Genomic DNA, 23,511 nt, shown 5'->3' with positions numbered 1-23,511 from the left:
AAAAAAAAAAAAAAAAAAAAACAACCTTAGAAAATTATTGGCAAGAACAGAGGTTCATAAATAAATATAACTCATTATCTATTGTGCTATCCAAGCCAGCAAAATAAGTCAAACGAGATACATTCGTGTTGTAGTTGTTGTTGTGGCAAGGTCTCTTTCCATCCTGCAGTAAGAGCTAACTGCACTGGGAAGGTCACGGAGGGGTCCACCGCACCTTGCACAGGAACTCTGAATCCGGAAGTGCTGCGTCAGTCTGAAGAGCAGGTCCGTCTCGTGCACACTCAGCAGTTTCTCTCTGTGGCAAGGCCTGTTCAGTGAGTGGCCATCTAGGAAAAGTACCTTACCACCAAAAAGGGAAGTGTAGTCAACTGATCTGTCTAATGGTTCTCAGCATCACAGAGAAATATTTCCGTGTTAGGATATTCAGATACTTGTTTATTTATGAGGTAGAGATAGCTTTGTATTTTGTGGTAATTTATTTTCTTAGTCACATTGCAAGCATTTCTGTTCTTAAAATCTGTACATTTGTTTTCAAATTTCAAATTAACATTCTACATATTTTTTACAGAATAAAATGCAATTGTAACAAGCAAAAAGAAAAAAAATCACATGTACTTTAATCTCCAGACTATTCACACAGTTTTAGTGTATCTTTCTGGAGTTTTCTTGTTCTTTTTTTTCATATATGTCCATATTGATATGGATCATGCTAACACATATATACAAACTGATCAGAGGTGTCCCTCAGATTCCATGGCTTCATGGTTATTGCTATACACTTCCAATGAACATGTCACTATATTACACTCTTAGAGCACGTATAATGCTCCATTGGACAAATGTACCAAAATAGAACTGCCCTCCTGTGCTTGATCACTTAGGCATCTGTCAGTACTTATATTTGTTGACGTGGTGTCACCCTGATAATTAATATACTTTGTATTCTTGTATTCTAAATTTAGTGACATGAAATTTCTGGGTAGGTTGCACAGTTATAGAGTTTTTGATAAAGGCTGACAAATTTAGCCTCCAGAAAAACTGTAAGTTCATATCATGGCTGTCATCACATGACTGTGGGACAGAACTTTGCTACTGTTTGATCTGTAACCGTCTGAGAAGTGAAAAATAGCATCCCCCGTGTTCTAACCTACAATCACTGACACCATCAAGGAGTGGGGTGATTCGCACTTCCATGTCCTGCTCTCTAGCTGTCCATTTGGGGGAAGAATATGAAAGTACTTTCTTTTAAAAGTCCCACTTCACATAAAACCAGCAGAAAATGTAGTAACAGACTATATTATATTTTGTACATATACTTTTTCTTTTAAAAGGAAACAAAAACGCAAAACAAAACAGTTTGAAAATATGATTACATTCATTCTTATGGTTTGCATTCCAGAGATTTTAATGACATACATGTTAATTAAAGGATAAGGCTAGGTAACAGGTCAGATGTTTGCCTGTAGAATAGAAACACACAGCCTGGTGTGCTTTCCCTGGGGATCTGGAAATTTTATTCAAGATGAGTAAGCTTTCGGGTATATAGACAGTTAACTGTGTTTGTTAGTTTTCACTTGTTCAAGCATCCTGTACATATGACAAACATGCTGTGTCAATATCCACACCTATTACTAGAAAATATCTTTTTAGGTAACAGTATTTACCAGTAGATATTCTCTGAAAAGGATGGTAGAGTGTATACCTAAGGTGTTTTAAAAATATTAAAATTACATATATACATAGAAGCATTTGTATATAAAAAATATCAGTAAGCTGACTCTGTGGATAAAGGTGCTTGCCAGGAAGTGTGACAAACTAAGTTCAGTTCCTGGGACCCACATAGGACAAGAGAACCAACCCTGTACATTGTCCTTTGACCTCCACACGTGTGCCATGCACATACACTCTCACGCACTCTCTCTAAATGTTAGGATGCGATAAAGTATCAAAGAATGATATTAAGAAGCTTTTAAAGATAGTTCTTATTATAAAAGATAGTTCTTATTACAGAAGATCATTCTTATTACCAAGCACAGCTTTAACTTCTGAATTAACTTGGAGTGTAATTTATTTTGAAGGTAGCAAGCAATGGCAGTGATTTCCTTTTCAGGTCTAACCTAGATATTTAATAGTGGAATATGATGTGAAAAGAAAAGTGTTAACTATGCTATGACAACAAAAGAAATAATTTGTGTGTGTGTGTGTACGCGCGCACACACGCATATGTGTTCTCTTAAGGGACAGGTAAAGGCTCCCTATGAAAAAGGAAGGTGATCAGTTATAGTAAGAAATGATCACACTCAGCATCTGGAAGCCTGACAGGTCTCTAACTAAAGCTCAGAAAGGAGCTGTGTCACCACGCCTTGCCTAGGTGATTGTCATGTACCTGCCATTACTACCCTGCTACACAAAGGAAAAGAGTGCATATGTCCCCTGTAATTTTCACAAAGAACTGTGTAAAGCCAGCTGCCCACTCCTGAACTCCAGCCTTTCGTCAAGAACACAGGATTGTTATGAAATAGCACATGTTCTTTCAAGTTTGACCAGGATCCAGTCTCTTCCATGTACTGACCTGTCTCTTTGACATGTCTATGTGAATGTCAAAATCATCACAAATTAGTACATCTTAAGAAATACTATTGATCAGATACTTTCATCCCATTCCAGAGGACAAAATCTCCCAGTTCTTAAATTTCACAAATTAAAACTTTTGAGTTTCAACCTAGTCCAATTCATAACCTCTTTCCCTTCTAGGGAATGGCCACACCACTTCCCTAAGCTCACAGCTATTCCTGGTCTCTCAAGCAGACTCTTCTGACTAAATCCTGGCTTAGTCCTCAAAGCTAGTAATGAAGCTTAACAGTTTCCATTGCCTCTCCCTAATGACCTCTCCCTATTGACAATGTGGCTCAAAGGCCATCCACTGTTCCCCTCTCCCAGATTTCTGTGGCAGCCTCTTATCTGGTCTCTGCTTCTGCAAAGCTTGCCCCTATGCAGCTCTACCTAATGGTAGGAGGCCTGTGTATCCATGCTTTGTTAAAACCCTTTAGTGGCTTCTGGCTTGTTGAATGAACACAAGAATCTCCGGTTCAAAGTCACAGTTCTCACCCTCTGCAAAGCCCCCTCAACCCTGCTTCTTCCACGGGCCCTGTGTTTGTGCTTCCTGCTTTCTGATTTTGCATTCTCCCAGAATTGTATCTGGTCACATCATTTCCCCCTTCATTTCTATTCAAATGCCACCTCAAAGAGGCTTTCGTATGTGACAAATTTAAGTATCCCTCGGCTCTGAAACTTTGCTATGACCTTCGGAGTTGGCTTTGGCTCTGGCGTGTCTTGCTCATGAACTCTGTACTTCTTTGTTGTCTTTTCCTTCCTGCAGTTCTCACCAAAACTCCCTAAGAACAGGATTCCTATCTGACAAAGCAGTGTCTGGTTGATCAGACCTTTGCTGGATCCATTTAACCCATACAACTCTCACATAAAGAGAATGTAGATGGTTTCCCACTTTGTAGATAAAAAAGCCAATGCCCTTTGTGGGTAAGTGGAATGCAGGAAATGGAATACAACCCCATTCTAAACTGGTTTTCCATTCCCAATATAAATTCCTTAAATCCTTGGAGAAGGACCACTTCTTAAGTTCTGCATTATGGTTCAGCTGAGTACATCAGACTGTTTAGAAGTGACAAGGCAAGAGCTGATTTGGCTATTTAAGAGTTTGAGTGGCTGCTCTTGAATTTTGCCAAGAGCCTTTTTTTTTTTCAGAAGCATGGGAGACAGATGCTGAAGAGAGGGGTCAGTGGTTAAGGGGACTTGCTGGTCTTCCAGCCTGATCTACATATCCAGTCCTGAGACAGCCTGGTCTACATACAGAGACCCAGGACAGCCAGAGCTACATAGCGAGTCCAGGGACAGCCTGGTCTACATATAGATACTGTCCAAAAAGAGAAAGAAGGGGGATATGGAGGAATGATGCTTTTTCTCAAATATGTTCTTATTTTCAGAGACTGAGGCATTAAATGTATGTTGAATGCTAAGTACCGATTTCTGAATTACTTTCCAGCCCTAAGCTAAAAGGAAAACCATTTCCCATTTTACAGGCTATCTTCATATTTGATTAATGTTAGAATCGCCTTTCATTCTCAGTATCATGTTGGGCCAGGGCACTAGTTTCATTCCGTGGGTTAATAGTACTTGGTTTTGATCTGTGTTTCTTTCTAGGATTTGGGACAAGATATTGTTTGGTTTTGGTTTATGCTTGTTTTTTGATAAATCCTAGGAAATGTCATGCTGTTGTTTTAGGTGTGAAATATTTAAGTAGATGTGATGATCAAAAGTAGAACAAGGTATATCCATGGTATGTACCTCTCATCTCAGCACTCCAAGAGAAGAGTCAGGAGGATCATACGTTTGATGCCAGCTGGGCTATCTGTAGTGAGAACCTGTCTCAGAAAAGAAACACTACTGTCTTCATGCTTCTAAAACTGCACACATAGTAACTGTGTTTGTAATATACCTCCCCCCAAAAAAGACCAACACTCCAGGATTTGATGTCATGTGTTCAAGAAATACCAGCTTTATTGTTATGAACCAAATTAAATAAGCCTGTATAATAAGAGGACATTAGCCACTTGGCTGAGAGAAGAAATGAATTAGTATATCTTGGAAGGACGATGTATGTTTCTAACTTTTTATACTATGTTGCAATTTGTAGTTTGGGAACATATAGTCTCCTATAAGATGCTTGTTGCCTAAGTGTTTCCACTCAGCCCCTCTGTGCCCTGAGAGCTGGCATTGATGGTTATTACTGCCAGCATAACTGGGCTAAGCGCTGCAAAGGACATTCTTGTACAGGGAAGTTCTGTGAGCAGGTGACAGGGACATTCAAGTAACTGTTTACGTTGATGTCTTCAGTGTTCCACACACAAAAGCTGGTAAGTGCCATGCTCATTTGTCACAGGATTCAGTTGTTTTATGAATGTCCCTGGGTGACAGAAGAACAAAGACAGTAAGATGACACCAAAAAACTTACCTTAGAAAGACAAAGTCCTTCACTAGAATTAAGTGGAAGCAGCTTCAAATTTCTCAAACCTTGAGAGAAAGGCTAAGAAGAAAGGTCTCTGGGCCCAGATCAAGACTTGGAACAGACCCTTGTGTTAATGAGCTGTAAACTTAATGTGAAAACGTCTTTACTGTTCAGTTAAGAAATGGGGTAGGAAACAGTACCGTACACGTAAAGGAGAATCCTAACACCCTCTCCCCACTTCACAGAGTGTGGCCTTTGCTTGACCTGTTGTGTGCAGTGTTAGTGTTGCTCATGCCTGGAGACTGAGCAAGTTGAGTTCATTTCTACCCCAGTGCCTTGATTAGTCCAATCTCAGATTTGGATCTGGGTCTCTTGATAGGGTGGCAGCCCCTTAGAGTCTGGCTCAAGCAAATCTGAGGGGACAGGAGGAAGCAGTGTTGGTTATAAACTGGTCCTGTGCAGATATTACAATGGGCTTTGTCTCATAGGAAGTAAGGATAAATAGCCAGGAGGAAATGATGGTTAGTGGTGGACCAGGGCTTTGGTAGAAGAGCTATTCTACCGTTGGACACATCTTTATTACAGATTCCTTATGTTAGGAGAGATCTGTCCAGATTTCTTGGGTTGTTTACTTTTTAAAATACCTTTTAAAGGCTAACTTATAAAGCAGAAATACCTGAACCTTACTACTCTCCAGAGCTTTACTCTGTAAATGAGTGAGGCACAGCCCAGGAACGTGGAGGCAAGGAGCACATGCAGGAGTGGGAGCCGTGCCGAGGCCAGAAAAGCAGCAAGGCTGTGAGACTCAAAACGGGCAGTAGTGTTCAAATCCTTTCTTATCTTTATTTTCATAAATGCATAGCTTGTAGCACCCTGAGGCTGAGTGTACAGAAATAGGCAAGAAGAGGTCCCTTCGGGGGTAGACTTAACAACCAGAATGCTACAAAACAGGCCTTTCTCAACTTGACACCAATAGCAACTTCCTTGGTTCCTGCCCACAGCATGTCTCTCTGCCTCCTTAAGACAAAGAGAAATACCCTCAGAAGGTGCCAGATCTACCCTGAACAAGCAGTACCGTGCCTGGCTGACACTGTGCTCTCAGCAGCAGGCCTGACTGCTGGCCCCTGACTGGAAGCATTTGTGAGGACTCTGGTTTCTGATCTCAGTGATAAGATGGGATTTCCTCTGGGGAACTCACTGGTTCTGAGTGCCCAGATGTTAGCTTGATGGGTCCGAAGTTCAGGTTAGAGCTCAAGATGCATGCATGAGAGTCAGTAGTAATTTGGGGTTCTTAGACTCAGGAATCTTACCCAAACTGAAATTTTTTTGTACCTTTAAATTTTTAGAATGTATTTCCCAAAGGAAAACACTGGTTACTGGAAAATCTAAGAAAGAAACATTTTCTATTTTTCATGTTCTCAGTACTTGGAGATTAGAAAGATACTTTTCATATGAAGTATTGCTGGCAGGCTTATATAACATTACTTAAAATATCTTAGAAAAATTAATTACTGTAATAAATTTTCAAAGTCAGAAAAACTAGATCAGGCCAATACCTTCTACAAAGAATTAAGAGTTAAATACAGATTTACCTTTTCATTTTGGTATTTTCCAAACTATAGATCTGTGTGTGTACAATGTTTTCCTCGTTCCTGCCCATGAATTTACCTTTACCTCTCTCCCTGTGCTGCGTGAACAGCAGAACTCAGAGGAAAGCCGCACAGAACAATGTGTTTATTACAAGCTGTTTTCATTTCCATTCTTTTTCTTACTTCCTTTCCTCCATGAACATTGTTTTAGTTATTTACTTTAAAAACCAGAATATTACATTTGTTTTGTTTGTTGTTTTTTATTTTACTTTTTTACACTCCAGATTTTATTCCCCCTGCCCCCGTCCATGCCCCAACTATTCCACATCCCATACCTTCTCCCCACCCTCTGTCTCCATGAGGATGTCCCCACCCCCTATCCCCCACTCCACCTGACCTCTAAACTCCCTAGGGCCTCCAGTCTCTTGAGGGTTAGATGCATCATCTCTGAATGAACACAGACCCAGCAGTCCTCTGCTGTATATGTGTTAGGAACCTCATATCAGCTGGTGTATGCTGCCTGTTTGGTGGTCCAGTGCCTGAGAGATCTCAAGGGTCCAGGTTCATTGAGACTGCTGGTCCTCCTACAGGGTCTCTCTCTTCCTCAGCTTCTTCCAGCTTTCCACTAATTCAGCCACAGGGGTCAGCAGCTTCTGTCCATTAGTTGGGTGCAAATATCTGCATCTAACTCTTTCAGCTGCTTGTTGGGTCTTTGGGAGGGCAGTAATGATAGGCCCTTGTTTATAAGCACACCATAGCATCGTAATAGTGTCAGGCCTTGAGGCCTCCCCTCGATCTGGAGCCCACTTTGGGCCTGTCACTGGACCTTCTTTTCCTCATGCTTCTCTCCACTTCCATCCCTATAGTTCTTTCAGACAGGAACAATTATGGGTCAGAGTTTTGACTGCGGGATAGCAACCCCTTTCCCCCATTTGGTGTTCTGTCTTCCTGTTGGAGGTGGGCTCTATAAGTTCCCTCTCTCTACTGTGAGGCATTCCATCTAAGGTCCCTCCCTTTGAGTCCTGAGAGTCTCTCACCTCCCAGCTCTCTGGTGCATTCTGGAGGGTCCCCCCAACCTCCTACCTCCTGAGGTGGCCTGTTTCAATTCTTTCTGCTAGCCCTCAGGGATTTTTAAGATAGATTTTAAAAAATAAAGTGTGTACTGATGTTAAACAGCCCAAGGATCATGTAGAACTATTAACACTTCTTCCCCTGTGCGGTCTTCCATATTTTCTTACCTGAGTGTCCAGAAGGCTGTCCCACACATGTGGGTCTGTGTCATGTTTGCATAGTACTTCGTTGGCCTTGTGCTTTGTCACCCCAGCAGTCTCCCTGATTGGTAATTGGTAATAATTACTAATTGGTAATAATTACTCCTGATGAGTAATTATTTCTAATTTTTTCTCACAAGTAATGTTTCATTGGTTATCTTGGAGTAGGTTTTACAAAATATGTGGAGGATAAAGTCCTAGAACAGGAATCAGTAGGTTACTCTCCCCAAGTATTAAAATAAGCAGTTGCAACATTGCTCATCAAAACCCTGCTAGCCACTCCAACAGGGAGGGAAGAATGTGTGTTTGTAATTGCATTCTTATTGAGAGCCCTTGTAGAAAGCACTGAATTACATAAAACATAAGTGACATAATTTTTCCAATTTAGTAGAGTATTATTTTTAATTATTTGTAGTTTGATTTATGTAGCCCCAGCTAGTCTTGAACTTGCTGCGTTGCCGAGGATGGCCTTGAACTCCTTATCCTCTTGTCCCCATCTCTGGAGTCCCCACTGCGAGTCTATGGAGATCTGTAGAGCCAGAGTGACCAAAGAGTTGTGCTTTTCAAAAGGAAAAGGAGAGTCAGATCAAGGCAGCCGCTGTGGCTCTGGAGTGGCAAGATGCTATGCAGCTGGCTCCAGAGCTTTGGAAGAGAACTCTCTTCCCCAAAAAGTATTACAGCTCTTCTATAACAGCCACTCTCAGACAAACTTTAATGAAGTAATTCTTGCACCTTTATTCCTTGAGGACAGACAGGGTCTTATATAAATTTAGGGTGAGTTGGAGTCTAAAAGCAGATGCTTTCTATTGGCTTGGTGGGAGATGTTAGGGATGCTTCATCTGCATATGGAGGGGCTTTGGGGTACTTCCCCTATGTGACTGATTATTCTGATCCTCCCCATGGGGTGCTGTGGTCACGTGAAAGAGACCTGGTCGGGAGTAGATGAAATGCCTTACATCCATCCTCAGGTCTGAGAGTTCCAGGGTTTCTGAACCCAGTCAACCTTACCAAGTTTCCTGGCACGATCCACTGCTCCACACACCACCACACCCAGCTTGGACTTAGTATTTTTGTAACAGAAGCTGACAGTTCATATCACATGATCATCACAGTCATGAATACACAGTAGTTGTGGCTGCCTGTACAAGAACTACATGGGGCAGGAGGTGGACTAGATGGGCAGACATGACCCCGCAGGAAGTGACAAGAGTGGGCAGTGAAGAGGATCCCAATGCACTCCAGTTGTGTGTGACTGTCAAACATAAGCATGAAGAAGGGCCAGGTCACCAGCTGTCAGGCCCCTTCATCTCCTACAAGAGGAACACCGAGAGTTCCTGCCCACAGGGCCCTGTGTGCTCTTAACACTAGCCTCACCCCGTTGTCCTGTCTGACCTCGAGTCTTATGAGTTACCAACACATGTTCCATCTGGGTTTATCTCTCAGCCTCATGTTCAGGGTTCTCTCCTCTTGTGTTTCCTGACAACTTTACACAAATAAATGAGCAGTTGCATTTCCTTTCTACCCTCCCTCACCCAGTGAAAACAAAAACCTGTCTGTCCCTCAGATAGTAGGTTTGATAGAATGAATTAATATTCCTCATCATTTCTGAACTCTTCTGAAATCTGTTTTTTCTCTGCTGCCTTTTTGTATTTTATAATGTTGAAATAGTCAGTCAACATAGTCTCTCACTTCTCACCCTGTCTTGTCTCATCTCATTCATCTCCGCTCTGCTCTTTTTCCCAGAGAATTAGATACACATGGAAGACAAGAGCTTTCTTTTCTTCAAAGAAGCTCTCGAGCCATTTAAAAGACTGAGCAGAAAGTCAAACATTTTACTTTAGAACATCAGGTAGCAATATAATCCATCTTTAGATGCTTAAAATTCAGTGTTACCAGGACTGGCATCAATCTTATTGCCTGTCTCAACAAGAATAATTTCCACCTTAAAAAAGTCCGAAGGCTTTTTACTTCCATGTTATTAGAAATTTGATGTTCTTGGTTTCTTTAAAACATCTAGGCAATATTTTATGCATACCATCATATACACAAACTATAAACAAATGGCATTTCCCAGGATAGGTCAAGATCCTCAATACATAGGCAAAACTTTGCAGAGCAAGATAAGAATCCAGGAACAAAGTCTTTTCTTCTATGGATATCCCCTGCTGTGTAAACATGTTTATTTTTCTATACCATCTTTATAACTTCAGAGTTTAAAGTCACATCATTAAAGCTCAATGCACATGCTAATTTTCCAAACGTAGGGTAAGTGCGTGCACTTCGTCTTTGCCTTACCTCTCTATGGTACTTTGCTTTATGTGAACAGAAAATTACCTGGGAGAGGGAGCTACAGTAGCATGGGAAGATACTGTGCTGTGTTCTTATAATAAATGGGATATGATCTTGAAATAAAGATGTAGAAGAATTTGCAACACACATGGACCTCACAAGTATGACATTCAAATAAAGACACCACAAGATTATTAAAAGTTGAGGAACATGAAAAATAAATGGATAAACACAGGAAGCAGAATGACGGCTGCCCTTTTGGTTGTGACAGGAAAGAGTGCTCCTAAGGGACTATTCTGGATCTCATTCTGGGCGGGGCTACTTGGCGGTGTTGTCTTCATAAGCCTCCTGTTCAGCTGACATCCATCCCTACAGTAACTGTTCATCCAGTTTCATGTTTCCCATACTCAGCCCATAGTTTTCATGAGCTGTCCTTTTGTGCCTCCTCCCTTTGGAAAAATGCTCAGCTATCTAAATGTGGCACTCTTCTGTGCCCACCCACTTCACTTTCCGTGGTTTGAATATCTTCACCAAATTTCATGCTGAAATGTAATTGCCAGGGTGAGGTTTCTTGAGGGCAGAAGCCCAGTCCCGCTGTAATATCTGAACCTTTGGGGAGGGTTAAGACGGAGAAAGTCTCATGAGCTCAGATGTTCTCTACCTTACTATGGAGCACCTTTAGATTTTGTAGAGTGCCCATCAGCAAGAAGGCTGTCACCAGCCACACTCTCTCAATCTCCTGGATCCCTGAACCAAGGCAAGGCAAACTCACTTCCTTTGTAAATTGCTCAATCTCAAGCACAACAGAGAACAGGCTAAATTTGCTGTCAGACCCACCCCATGTCACCTAAGCTGGGATGCCGTTCAGCCTGGAGAGGGCTCTGCCTGTGCAGATGTGCTCAAGGGAACCTGGCAATAGCCCATTGATTTTTAGATTCTATTGTTTACAGTCTCCTTGGTCATAAATAATACTTCCCCATAAAGCTTCAATTTATGATTGCCAAGCCAGTCCATGTGCTTTTAACATTATGCCAGATGGTAGTTGCTTATATGCCTGTCTGACCATAACTGCCTGGGGGGTAATAGCGAAGGATCTGAGAGGTCCAAAGGTGTCCCACTTTCATAGAAAGTCTGCATGAGAACCTGTATGTGATGTGCCATTAGCCATTCAAAGGATTGGGGCCCTGTAGCATTGAAGTGCTGGTGTTCTGTGTCTGCTTCTTCCCTAGTCATTAGGTAGCTGCTAGAAAGGAATTGGTCCCACGTGCTTCAGTTTGTTATCAGTGCCATGCTTGGTCCTGTTGATCATAACATCCTTTTTGAGGTATAAGAAACAATCTGTTTGATAATCCTTTCTAGAGTTTTGTTTAAAACCATACCGTTCTTCTTGTTAATGAAAGAAACAGAGCTTAATATAATTGAGTAGAATTAAAAATCTTTGCTCTTTACCATCTGATAACATTTTACCATCATTTACCAAGAGTGATTCTCTTACTTGTCTCACAAAAAAGATCTTTTGTCCCCTAAAAGTTATTTCTATATCTGCTTAAACCTTTGAAGTGATTCTAATCTCAATGTTTCAAGACATTAAAACATAAAGAGTGTCTATATGGGAATAATAGACAAGCCCAACCCTGATGCTCACAGAACTTAGCACCATGGGCAGATGTGCCGCCCACTGTCCTGTGGATATATACAGTGAGAGCTATAACAGACACACAACTCCATTTGAAGGAACTGGCAAGGTCCTGGCAGGAAGCTTTGAGGCCAGGACTGAGGAGAGTATGTTCTGTGTCTTTCATACCTCCTCTAGAAGCTAGTACAGATCTCAGTGCACAAACTGTAGGGTTCAGTAACTGCCCCTTTAGTGTGTTAACAGATTATTTTGAAATCAGATTTAAAAACAAAAGGAACAGAATCTATGGCTTTTCTCAGAAGTCTTACGTACCTAGGCTGTACTTAACCTGTATAAGTAGTTACAAATGAATTCATGTTAGCAAGTTTTTGAAACTTATTAAGGCAATCAATAACTACCCAGCACAAGTTACACAGAATCAAAACTCACTTCCTAGTCATATCTACAAACACCTAAGGGTCCATATCCATCCTAAAATACCTACATTAAATTAATATTTGAATATAAAATTTTTCATTGGTAAATATATTTAGACATCTTAGTACCATTTGTTGACCCAATAAGCATACACACACACACACACACACACACACACAGAGAGAGAGAGAGAGAGAGAGAGAGAGAGAGAGAGAGAGAGAGACTACATACATACAAACTTTATTAGATGTGTACAGTGGTTGGTACCCTGGATAATTTAAAGAAATTTACATGCCCTGCTCTCAAATAGACTTCCATTTACATAGGAGGAAAAAAAGACAAGCACACAAAAGTGTAAGAGTAAATATAAAATTACAGAAAGTGATGAGTACTGTGAGCTGGGATAATCAAGGGAGAAATGTCCACAGAAAACAGACAATGTTCTCATAAGGAATAGACACCCATGGGCTATTGAGACAGCAGAACTCTAAGGCCCTTGAAAAGACCCATGTATTCCACCTGAACTCTTAAACACTGGACTCTCTTGCAGATAGGAAAGTTGAATTCAGTGAGTTACCACACCTAGAGCAGTGTGTCTTGAAAGGTCCATTGAAGTTTAAACAGAAGTTTTGGTATATGAGATGCTGAGGTGTATCTGACCGTGAGAGTTCCTCATGAACTGAGACCCAGAGAGAACAGTACATAGGCACATACGTAGCTCAGAGTGAGCATCGGGATAACAAAAATGAAGAAAAGTTTCTTAGCTGGTCAAAGGCAGGAATCTCAAGAGTTGAAAGATGGTGGGAATCAAGACTAAGTATTAAAATGGCAAACTTAGACTGTCACAGATACCTAATATATCAATGAGACTGTGTTTCCCAGCGACAGTCACAGGGCAGGAATCAGAGCATTTCTTGGTCAGCTGGCCAGGACCAAGGCTGAGCAGCTGACCTTAGATTTTTACATTGGTCTTTTCCCTTGGAAGACCAATGGTCCAGCTTTTGATTGTCCCCTCTAAGATTGTCATAATCAGTAATTGTGTAATTTATGCCCAAAAAGAACCTTTATAAACTTTGAAACATAAGAAGTTTCAGGGGGAAGTAAAAAATGAGATGGGGGGAAGGAGGGAGGGAGGGAGGGAGAGAGGGAGAAGGAGAAGGAGGGAAGGAGTGGGGGAGTTGTTCATGTCTATCATGTAGAATAAATTTGGGAAAGTGTTACAGCATTAATGAGTCTGTTCACTGTATTTTGATGTTTTTTAAATAAAAGGATGAACATAGGAAGCATTTACATAGGAAGCATTTCCTTCTTGCAGCATACACATTTTGGAACACCAATGTTAAACAACCGACAGAGGCAGGAGAAGCCTTGAAGAAAAACTGTATAGCTAGACACAACTGGTGGTAGAGGGAAGGGCAGAGAAAGGAGATCTAAGTTTTCCATGACTCAGAGCAGCTGTTGTGAAGTATGGAAATGTAGACTTTTTGCTCCTATCAAGTATAGACATCATCTCTTCCTGGAATTAGATTAATGCAGATGTGTTAACAACATCTTCCCCCAGCTATAAAAATAAGAGAAAGACATATAAAATTATACTTCATTCACATTAGTATATGATAAAAATACATCAATAAAACTTTAAAAGATGTAACCAGGATGATGGTTCTTTTTTTTAAGATTTACTTTTATTTTGTGTGTATAAGTATCTCCCTGCTTGAGGTATGTGTCCCATATATGTGTCTGATAACCTGTAGAGACCAGAGGAAGGTGTCGCAGATTTCCTGGAATTGGAGTTAGAGACATTTGTGAGCCACCGATCGGATGCTGAGAAATGAACTCGGGTCTTCTCAAACTCAGCCATTGTTCTTTGCCACTGAGTCAACTTTGTAGCCTCAAATTAATATTTCTTATGAGCATACTATCTATTGCATCTGCTCCAAAGATACTGAAACCATTTGCACATTTTGAAACCTAAAGGCCGTTGAAAGTTGTCTTACCTAAATGCAGCCTTTCTAGATCCAAAACTAGTAAGCAATTTTCTTCTTTTCCTCAAGAGGCAAGAATATTGGAGAGACAGACAGACAGACAGACAGACAGAGAGAGAGAATGAATGTCAGAGTGTTTACAGTATTACAATATTTGCTTATAAAATTATTTAAATCATTTTGATGGCTATTCCCGGTTGTCAGCTTGACTGCATCTGGAATAAATTACAATCCAGAAATGGAGGGCACACCTGTGAGAGATTATTTGCTTGGCTTGAAGTGAATGAATCCACTTTCAGTCTGGACCTTAAAGTAGGAGGACACTTGATCCCGACCTTGAGGTAAGAAGACACACCTTTAATCTGGGCCCTGCCTTCCACTGAAGGTCACCTAAGAACTTGGAAGAAGGAAGTGTTTACTCTGCCTGCTTGCCCTCTCCTGGCTAGCACATCCACTCCTTCATGGGCATTGGAGCCTACATCTTCGGAATTCCAGCATAAGCAGAAGACCAGCTGAGACATCCAGGCTTATAGACTGAGCAACTCCTGGATTTTAAGACTTTCTGTTTACAGCTAATTGTAGCATTAGCTAGACTTCAGCCTATAAGACATTCCAGTAAATACCATGTATATATACCTATATATACATATATGTATATATGTGTGTGCATTATGTATATGAGAGAGATCCATTCTACAAGTTCTGATACTTTAGAGAACCCTGACTAATACAAGCATATTTATAAAATGTATTTATTATTAGTGCTTGTGCATGATTCGGTGAGTGAGGGTCCGTGGCATGTGCTCAGAGGTGAAAGGACAGCCTTGCAGAGTGCTCTCTCTGTGGACCTCTACATAGGTCATGGGATCGAATGTAGGTCGCCAGGCTTTACTGCAAGTGCCTTTCCCTGCTCAGTCATCTTACTGGCCTTCTTAAAGCAGCACCAGAACCTCGAGCTTTGAAGATTATTTCAGCAAGATAGTGCTGTGACCGTGGGCAGGATTTGCAAGGGAGATCAGACAGTGAGGAAGCGTCCCCCTAGACACCGTCAGCTAGGCATGAAAGCCCAGCAGCTCTATCACAAAAAGACCTCACACCAGCAGAATCCCTAACCAAAAGTATGTTTGTGTGAAGGAAGCAACTGTACATCACAGCATCAGCATTCATGAAAATGGAGCTCCTGCTCCAAGCTGAAGGGATAAAGTGACTCAGGAGCAGCTCAGCGCTCCAGTGACAGCTTAGCGTGAAGCCCTGGTTCATACCCAGCCAGGCACCAGGAACAAGAACAACAGAAACAGTCAACAGGAATAAAAATGTCATCATTTAAAATTCAGACCTGGGCATGTGGTGCACGCCTTTAGTCCCAATACTCAGAAGGCTGAGACAGTAGTCGATCTCTGTGAGTTTGAGGCCACCTGATCTATATGTGTTCCCAGGCAGCCAGGACTATGTAGACAAACCCTAGGTAGGTAGGTAGATAGATAGATAGATAGATAGATAGATAGATAGATAGATAGATAGATAGATAGATAGATAGATGATGGATGGATGGATGGATGGATGGATGGATGGATGGATGGATAGATAGACCTATTTAAAAATCACTGAGCTCTATTAAATGCAGATAAAACATTTATACATTTTACTGAATGTTAATCAAAAACAGAGTATATGAACTCGGTTCGCAGTGTTAGGTGTATCTTATATCCTCTATTCTTAACCTCTTTCATGAGATGATTTTGTTACTGGGTTGCCAAGACCTTATTTTGCACATAGAACCACACAGTCTTGCCAGTGGCCACCCAGGAAATCATACTAGAGGTCAGAGGCTCCAGACACTAGCTGGGAAGTAAGGTGATAGAAACAATGTTTTGACTAATCACACGGTTACAGAGCTGGGGTATCCAGTAGGGCTTTAGTAGTCAGGCATGGTCTCCATCTTCCAAGAACACGTCAGGGAGTAACTGTAAAGGTCCAACAAGCCCAGGGCTTGCCTCCAGCCTCCTCTATGACACCAAGGGCAGGCTCTAGGCAGCCAGTGGGGACTGAGGAAATTGCCAGCCCATGGTTTATTTGGCCAGGGGAATTCTAAAGGACCTACTGGCCAACTTAGACTTGATTCCCAGCTCCTTCTCAGTTTTGCAGATCTGATTGTATTTGGCCTGGTCCTAGGATCAGGAAGTCATGTGTATCAGCCTTGATGTACCCAGTGGAGAGGCCCACCACCAAGTCACCAGTGAAGGTATCTTCATTCCCCCCAGTGTAATGGGACACCCTGGTGCCTAATCATTGTACTGGCCAGCTTGCATGCCTCCAGAGACTCAGTCACAGAGCCAGTCTTGTTCACTTTGAGCAGGGCTCAGTTTCAGGGCTTCTCAGCCACAGCCTTGGCAATCTACTTAGGGTTGGTCACTGTGGGATGATCATTAGCCATGAATATATACACTGGCTGTTGACTTCTGCCAGGCTTCCTAGTCATCCTGGTCCAAAGGAGCCTTCAATGAACACCACTGCATATTTCCACTTGAATAACTTCTACAAGTCAGCCAGACAGCCAGATATGATGCACCTGTTGGCATCATTAGGATTGAAGTCCAAGTGGTCCTTGCTGTCTCTGAAGAACTCAGAGGCATTCATATCCATGCTGGTAATGGCCCGGTTGCCTTCCCTTTGCAACCACAACCTGAGAGCTCCTTTGTTCCCCAAGATGTTATGGTTAGGATAACACCCACATTCATCATGTCACCCACATTGCTGACATCTTTCCCTGATGACATTCTTCAGGATGAGGTAAACATCCGGATACTCCAATGCCCATGGTTTCCTGGAAGCTGAATATGCCCACAGGGTGGATCATGAACTCTTTCATGGCCAGCTTGTTGCCAGCATGAGAACCATTGTTGAGCATTTTGAAAGCGAGAACTGGCAGGATTGCCACCTAAGTCATTGATGTGACAATTCAGGTGCACCCCCTTTTCCATCGCATCACCTTTGCAGACAGCCAGGAACACCCCCAGGAAGGCATTGCTCTAAGTTTAGATTTATTTTCAATCTCATCCATTTTGATCTTCAGTTTGTCTCTCTTCTTCACAGCATCCGGCTTCTTGCTAACCAGAGCTCGTGCAGTGTTCTAATGATGTGCTTATCAGCCTTTGAGATACCCTTCCCTTTGCATCACATCTTATCATTATCCCAGAGTCCCATGGCCTCATAGATACCAGTGGAGGTGCCAGTGGGCACGGAAGCTGGGAAGAGAGCTTTCAAAGTACAGAGATAAACCTCTGCCAAATTGTGTGTGTGTGTGTGTGTGTGTGTCTGTCTGTTTGTGTATACCTCACACTAGGGTGCCAGTAGCACCAGTTCACTGCTCAAAGCAGAATGCGTCGATAATGGGGGTCCTCAGTCCTTGTTTCCCCAGGTAGAAAACAGTAGAGTCTGGCACAATTGCTGTGGGTCTCCTGTGTGCCAAGGCACCACTGGCATGGTGGTACAGTTGGGATCAGGAGTCCCTGGTCCACTCTTCCTCTCAGGGTGTCCACATGCCAGACAGGATGGGGGAGGCAGAGCTTGGGAGCAGGGGAGAGAGATTCTAAGTGAGTGCCAAGAGACTGGAGGGCTTGGGAGAGAGAGGCCTTTTCTGGGAGACTTAGGCATAGCTCTCCCTTCCCTGCTGCAATCCTTGATGAAGAGATGGAAATGGTCCTTGCTTGTCCAAACTGCTTTATTTGATGGCAAATGTAAATGCATACACCTTACTCAGGGTGAACCAGGATTAAATGCCTTTTGAGGGATGAGGAATGCCCAGGAAGAGAAGCTCATTGGCTGAACATTCTAGATACCTCATTAGCATGAAGAACTCTGTGTTTTTATGCTAAGTGACTGATTGCCATGGTCCTCTCAGTGGGGTGTCATGGTTATGTGATCCAGAGCTGGTAGAGTTTGACAAGGAGCTGGCCCCATGCCTTCCATATTCAGTTCTGAGTTTCACTGGGTTTGGCCTCACTCAGCCTTACCGGTTCTTCTGTCTGATGGCATGGTCCACTTGCCCACACACTCCAACAGTGAGATTCCTTCAAGAGTCAAAGATCTTTCTGGTGTGGATCTTGAGAATACACATGGTGAATTTCCAACTGCCAATCACCATGCAGGAAAGGAACAGGGTGCTATGGATGTTAGGGAACACATTAAGAAAATAGGCTCATATACCCCGAGTTCCTGAGTTGCTCTATCATCAGATGATTTTCATGGTTAGTAGAAAATATAATTACTTCTAGTCAGAACAAAAATACTCTATCATATGCCTATAAAGTAATGATACAGCTTTCAAATGCACGTTTGGAAAACTAATCTTGCTCATTTAGTTTTACAATGTCCAAGAAGGTGAGGCCATCTGTCCATGTAGTTGTAAGACTACTAATGTGTATATCCTTTCCAACCTTATTAATGTGATAATGAGCATTCTCTTTGTTGTTCTAATATATTTATTATTTATTACAATCAAGAGGTTGGCTTCTTTATTCTTTAATCTACATGTTAGTAAATAATGCTAACAACAACAGATATTAAAAAAAAACAACAACAACATTGACCATACAGGCCTCTGCAAAAGTGTACATTCTTCTAATACAGTCAGAGTGACGCTCAGGACTCTACTGGAAATGTAGACCTGTTTGTTGGTCTTATCGCTCAGTTTTCCCTTCCTGTTTATTTCAAGAAGATACAATGTAGTAATGTGCAACACACCTGTGGGATCTGTCAGTCCTTTATCTTCTAACACAGTGATTCATTTAATGTTAAAGATGCCTGTAAGGGGCTGGAGAGATGGCTCAGTGGCTAAGAGCACTGACTGCTCTTACGAAGGTCCTGAGTTCAAATCCCAGCAACCACATGGTGGCTCACAACTACCCCTAATGAGATCTGATGCCCTCTTCTGGGGTGTCTGAAGACAGCTACAGTGTACTTACATATAATAAATACATAAATCTTAAAAAAAAAAAAAAAGATGCCTGTAATCTCTACTAACTAAAGTATTCATCACAATTTTGCCCTAACCTAAACCAAAACCTAAATAGCAAAACATAGTTTCCTTTAAGAACTTACTGGAACTGTCAGTTGACAGCCTGAAATAATCATCCCCAAGAAAGGTACTCCTAATAGACTGTGGCTACTTGTAATTATGATACTTATGGCCTCATTGTAAAAGTAAATATTCTATATTTCCAGTTAATTTGTTCATCAAACAAATACATGCTGGCATTCTCCTCTTCCCTAGAGGCAATAAAAATCAATATGTTATATAAATTGTTTATATAAATTCTTACATAAAGTTATTCCCCCATGAAGAAACATCTTTGCTAGCTTGTCTGTAGAAATTCACTTCCGAGATCCTTGTTCAGCTAATACACACAGCTATGGGTTTTGTAAAGTGAAGCCAATGCCGTTTATAAAAGCCCTGTACCGTGCAACTGTTTGCTTTCAGAGGTAATATTTGTTTTTGCTCTACAGCAGCCAGTTTCCTCCAATACAAAGATGTATGTTACAAATCACAGGAAGGAGGAAAGCAGCCTGGTGTGTATTTAAGATGATTTCAGATTTCCTTAGGGATGAAGACTCTGCAGGGTGGCACACTAGAAAATGGAGCATGTCTTTCTATACAGTTCTCGGTCACCACAATTTGCCTTATCCCGCTACCACCACTACCTCCCACTCTTTTTTTTTTTCCTTTTTTTTTTTTTTAATTGCTTTCATGTGTGTGAAGGAGATGGGAGCATGCATACAGCCTTAGGGAAATCTCACCTATTTTTTAGGACAAGTGCTGGACTCCAGTCAAGAGGAGAGAAGAGACTTCAAAGACAAGTAGGCATGGGCATGTAAATGGAGCCACAGTCACAGCCTAGAGTCTCCTGGGAAGAGTCTCAGTGATGGTGACAGGTCTCTAGGGCAGGTTGGCCTGGGGAATATACAAGGGATAGTCTTGATTGGCTGACATGGGAAGGCCTGGTCACTTGTGGGTGGCACCATTCTGTAGTCAGGGGCCCTGAGCACTCAGAGTGGAAAGAATTAGCTGAGAGCAGACTAGCAAGGGTGTGTGTGCTCCTGAAAGGAATGATGTCATGTACCAAAGTTCTTCCACTCTTGATTCCTTGCCTGTGGGGCATAAAGAGGTATGTGGAGTGGCAGCTGAGTTCCTGGTGTGGTCTCAGAGATGCTGTGGAGTATGGGAATTGGGAAGCGACTCTGCACAGAGCCTTGACTGCAGTCCATCACTTGTCTGGCTCACTGTGGGTCTTCACCTCCCTCTTCCTCCATCATTGTCTCAGCCCAGCAGCTGCCCAGAGATAAGCTGGCCATGACCAAAGTCAGATTTGCACTCATTTCCAGAGTTTAGATTGTGGACCGAGTCGTCTGTCTTTTCTCCATTCTGCTTCTCTATTCGTTTCTTGGTTTGGTCAGCTGGTAGTATCCAAAAGTTTGCATCATATATGCCATTAACATAATATCATGGTTTAAATGACAGTGGCCCTGTGGACACATATATTTGAATACTTGGTCCCCAACTGGGAAAGATTAAGATGGCCTTGTTGGAGGTATGTCACTGAGCTGATTTAAAGCTTCAAAAGACTCACCCTGTTTCAGATTATCTCGTTCTGCTTCCCGTTTGTGGTTTGGGAGGTCTGCTCTTAGCTTTTCCTCTACCTTGCCTTCACTCTGCCATCATGGACTCAAACCCTGAAGTTATAAGCCCAATCACACATGTTTATTGAATAAGTTGTCTTGGTCCTGGTATTTCATTACAGCAATAGAAGCTATTATGGATATCATTTAGGAAAGTGAGTTAGTGGCATCTACCTCACAGGAGCAGGTCCTCCATAGGCCAGGTGGAGGAACATTATATAATGGTCCCATTGCAAGTCCTAGCCCACCCTTTCCTCAGTCCAATCTCAAGCAAATTCTGCCCCACCCCTGTTTCCTGCAATTTACCTCCAGCCTCATCTCATAGACACTGATGAGAAACCAAGTTCCTCCAGGCAGGTGGCTGGGGGTCCAAGGCTCAATAGTCAGCAGACCTGAGCAAGCTTGGGAAAACAGCGTCTTCACTTTCCTAGCAGATCCCTTCACAGAGAAGCCTATAAGGTCTGCTGTAGAATCTGCACCAGACAATCACCTCACATCAGTCACTGTCTTGTTCCCAACTGCATCATCTTCCCATACACTTGGGGGTTTGGGTCAGTGTGTGTAAGAACCTCCACAGCTGCTCTAAGATCACTATACGTCCACCTGTCTCTTCAGAATTCCACCCAGAATTGATGTTGAGAGACCCTCTATCATCAGCTTTCCTAGCTCAAGTTAAACCGTTGAGACCTAGAACTTCCTCCCTTTTTCCTGCTGGGTTTTAAAGTCAGGTTTAACACATTTGTGTTTCCCTACTCTCCAGGGCTCTCCTAACTTGTAAGTCAGTTTCTTACTCCTTAAAGTTAGAATAATAATAATATTTTGGTGAGCAAAAATTAAATTGTATAATAAATGAAAGCTGCTTGCAAAACCTTAACCATACACATTTTACAGTTTTGGCTATTTCTTAGTTGTATTGTTTTCGGATTTCTGTGATGAGCACACAGCACTTTTAAACTTCATGGTGTAAATAAAAGGCAATATCACTCTGACTCCTAATAGACATGAAAACTCTTATAGTATTTAAAGCTGTTCCAAAAGAATGTGTCTTTTGAGCTAGGGGTAGTAGCACGTGCCACTAGTGCCTCCTAGCACTGTGGAGGCAGAAGCATTGGATCTCCATAACTTTGAGGCCAGCCTGGTCTTCATAGCAAGGTCCAGGCCAGCCAGGGCTGTAAGGTGAGATCTTGCCACAAGCCCCTCCCCAACAAAAGATGCATCTTTTGTGTGTTATTTAAGCATTCACCAAGAGCACAGGCATCAGGCCAATTCTGTAATTGCCATAAATTTACCATATTGTCAGCACATTAGGCACTGTTTGATTTTAAATCATGCTAAAATATATTTTACTTCTATGCTGCTGTGGATCATATAAAAGATGAAGCTTCTAGCCAGTTTTTACAAATATTATGTGTTGTGCTTTATAAGTATTGGATTGTTAATCTCTTAAGATAAATAACTGCCTCCCCATGTGTCTACAAACATAAAAGTTTTTTTTTTTTCTGAAAGATAATGGGATCTTGTCTATGCCTTCCAATTTACATTTAGATGAATTTACATTAATCTGTAAATAAGTGTCATTGGCATAACACAGAAATTACTGTTGCAGTGCCTGCTATGGTGCTTGATGCTACTGATGGAAAGATGAAAAAAGCTGTGGGTAATTTGATGCTCACTGTACATGTCCCACTCAGTGAATTAATGCTGGGAGTGTGTATGCCCTTCTTTGAACCCCTAGAATCCATTTGCATCCCCTGGCCCATGGCACCTTCTCATATCACATATCTCATATCTCATACCACATCCCTGATCCTCCTCTCTCTCTCTGATGTTGAGATCCTTATGAGTATATTGGGTCCATCTGGATGACCTATAAAATATCAGCCAGTCTTAATATCCTTACTTTGATGGGAGATGACAACATTCATGGGTCCCAGGGACTTAAATGTACATATTGGGAGGGAAGACCATTATTCTGTCCACTACACATATGTGCCTTAAAGCTATGCCTGCCAAACTTGGAATCAGCCATTGCTGAGTTAATTCATTTTCTGTGTCATTTTAGTCAAACCGTGTTTTTTAAAATACCTGAATTTATGGAGAATGTTCTGGAAGTTACTCCTTCTGTCTCCTTGAGGAATGAGGGCCATTGCTCCATCAGCAGTTGAACTCTGTCTGGGGACAGCTGTAGATACAGATGTAGGTGACAGTTTTTTGGGGCACAGAACTGGGTCATTGTCAACTGACACTAGCATTTGCTTTGTGGTCATGTCAGAGTTTGAAGAGGACACACAGACTCAGCCTCCTGAGCAAGGGAGGGAGGTGAGCCTGAGTTGGGGCTGGCACACTCACAACCTTTAAAATTCTTGTTATTTGTTGATACTCTAAGCATCCTTCTGAAGGGTTGACCTGAGGCTATGTACTCCCTTATTAATTATGCAGATTAATGCTTGTTTCCCTGTGTTTGTCAGGATCTGGAATGTGCTGGCTATTTCAGACACATAACTAATAAGTTTTTGCATCTGTTGCAGAGCATCCGTGTTCATGTGACTAGACCATACATTTTTCTCTCTTGAACTTATAAATAAAAATTGCAATGGTAAAAATATTAATATTGAATGCTTTCTAG

At 41.9% G+C, this 23,511-nt stretch overlaps 1 protein-coding gene and 1 pseudogene across 5 annotated transcripts in view; one reads left to right on the top strand and one right to left on the bottom strand.

Annotated features, from left to right (window-relative positions):
* The window catches only part of LOC116085393 (ubiquitin-conjugating enzyme E2 E2), a 280,270-nt gene that overhangs the window by 224,018 nt on the left and 32,741 nt on the right, over positions 1-23,511 (top strand). The gene's annotated exons all lie outside the window — the stretch shown is intronic.
* On the bottom strand, positions 16,280-18,327 carry LOC116085392 (annotated as a pseudogene).

The sequence above is a fragment of the Mastomys coucha genome, unplaced genomic scaffold, assembly GCF_008632895.1.
Source record: "Mastomys coucha isolate ucsf_1 unplaced genomic scaffold, UCSF_Mcou_1 pScaffold9, whole genome shotgun sequence".
Taxonomy (NCBI): Eukaryota; Metazoa; Chordata; class Mammalia; order Rodentia; family Muridae; genus Mastomys; species Mastomys coucha.
This window is presented reverse-complemented; position numbering and strand designations above follow the sequence as displayed.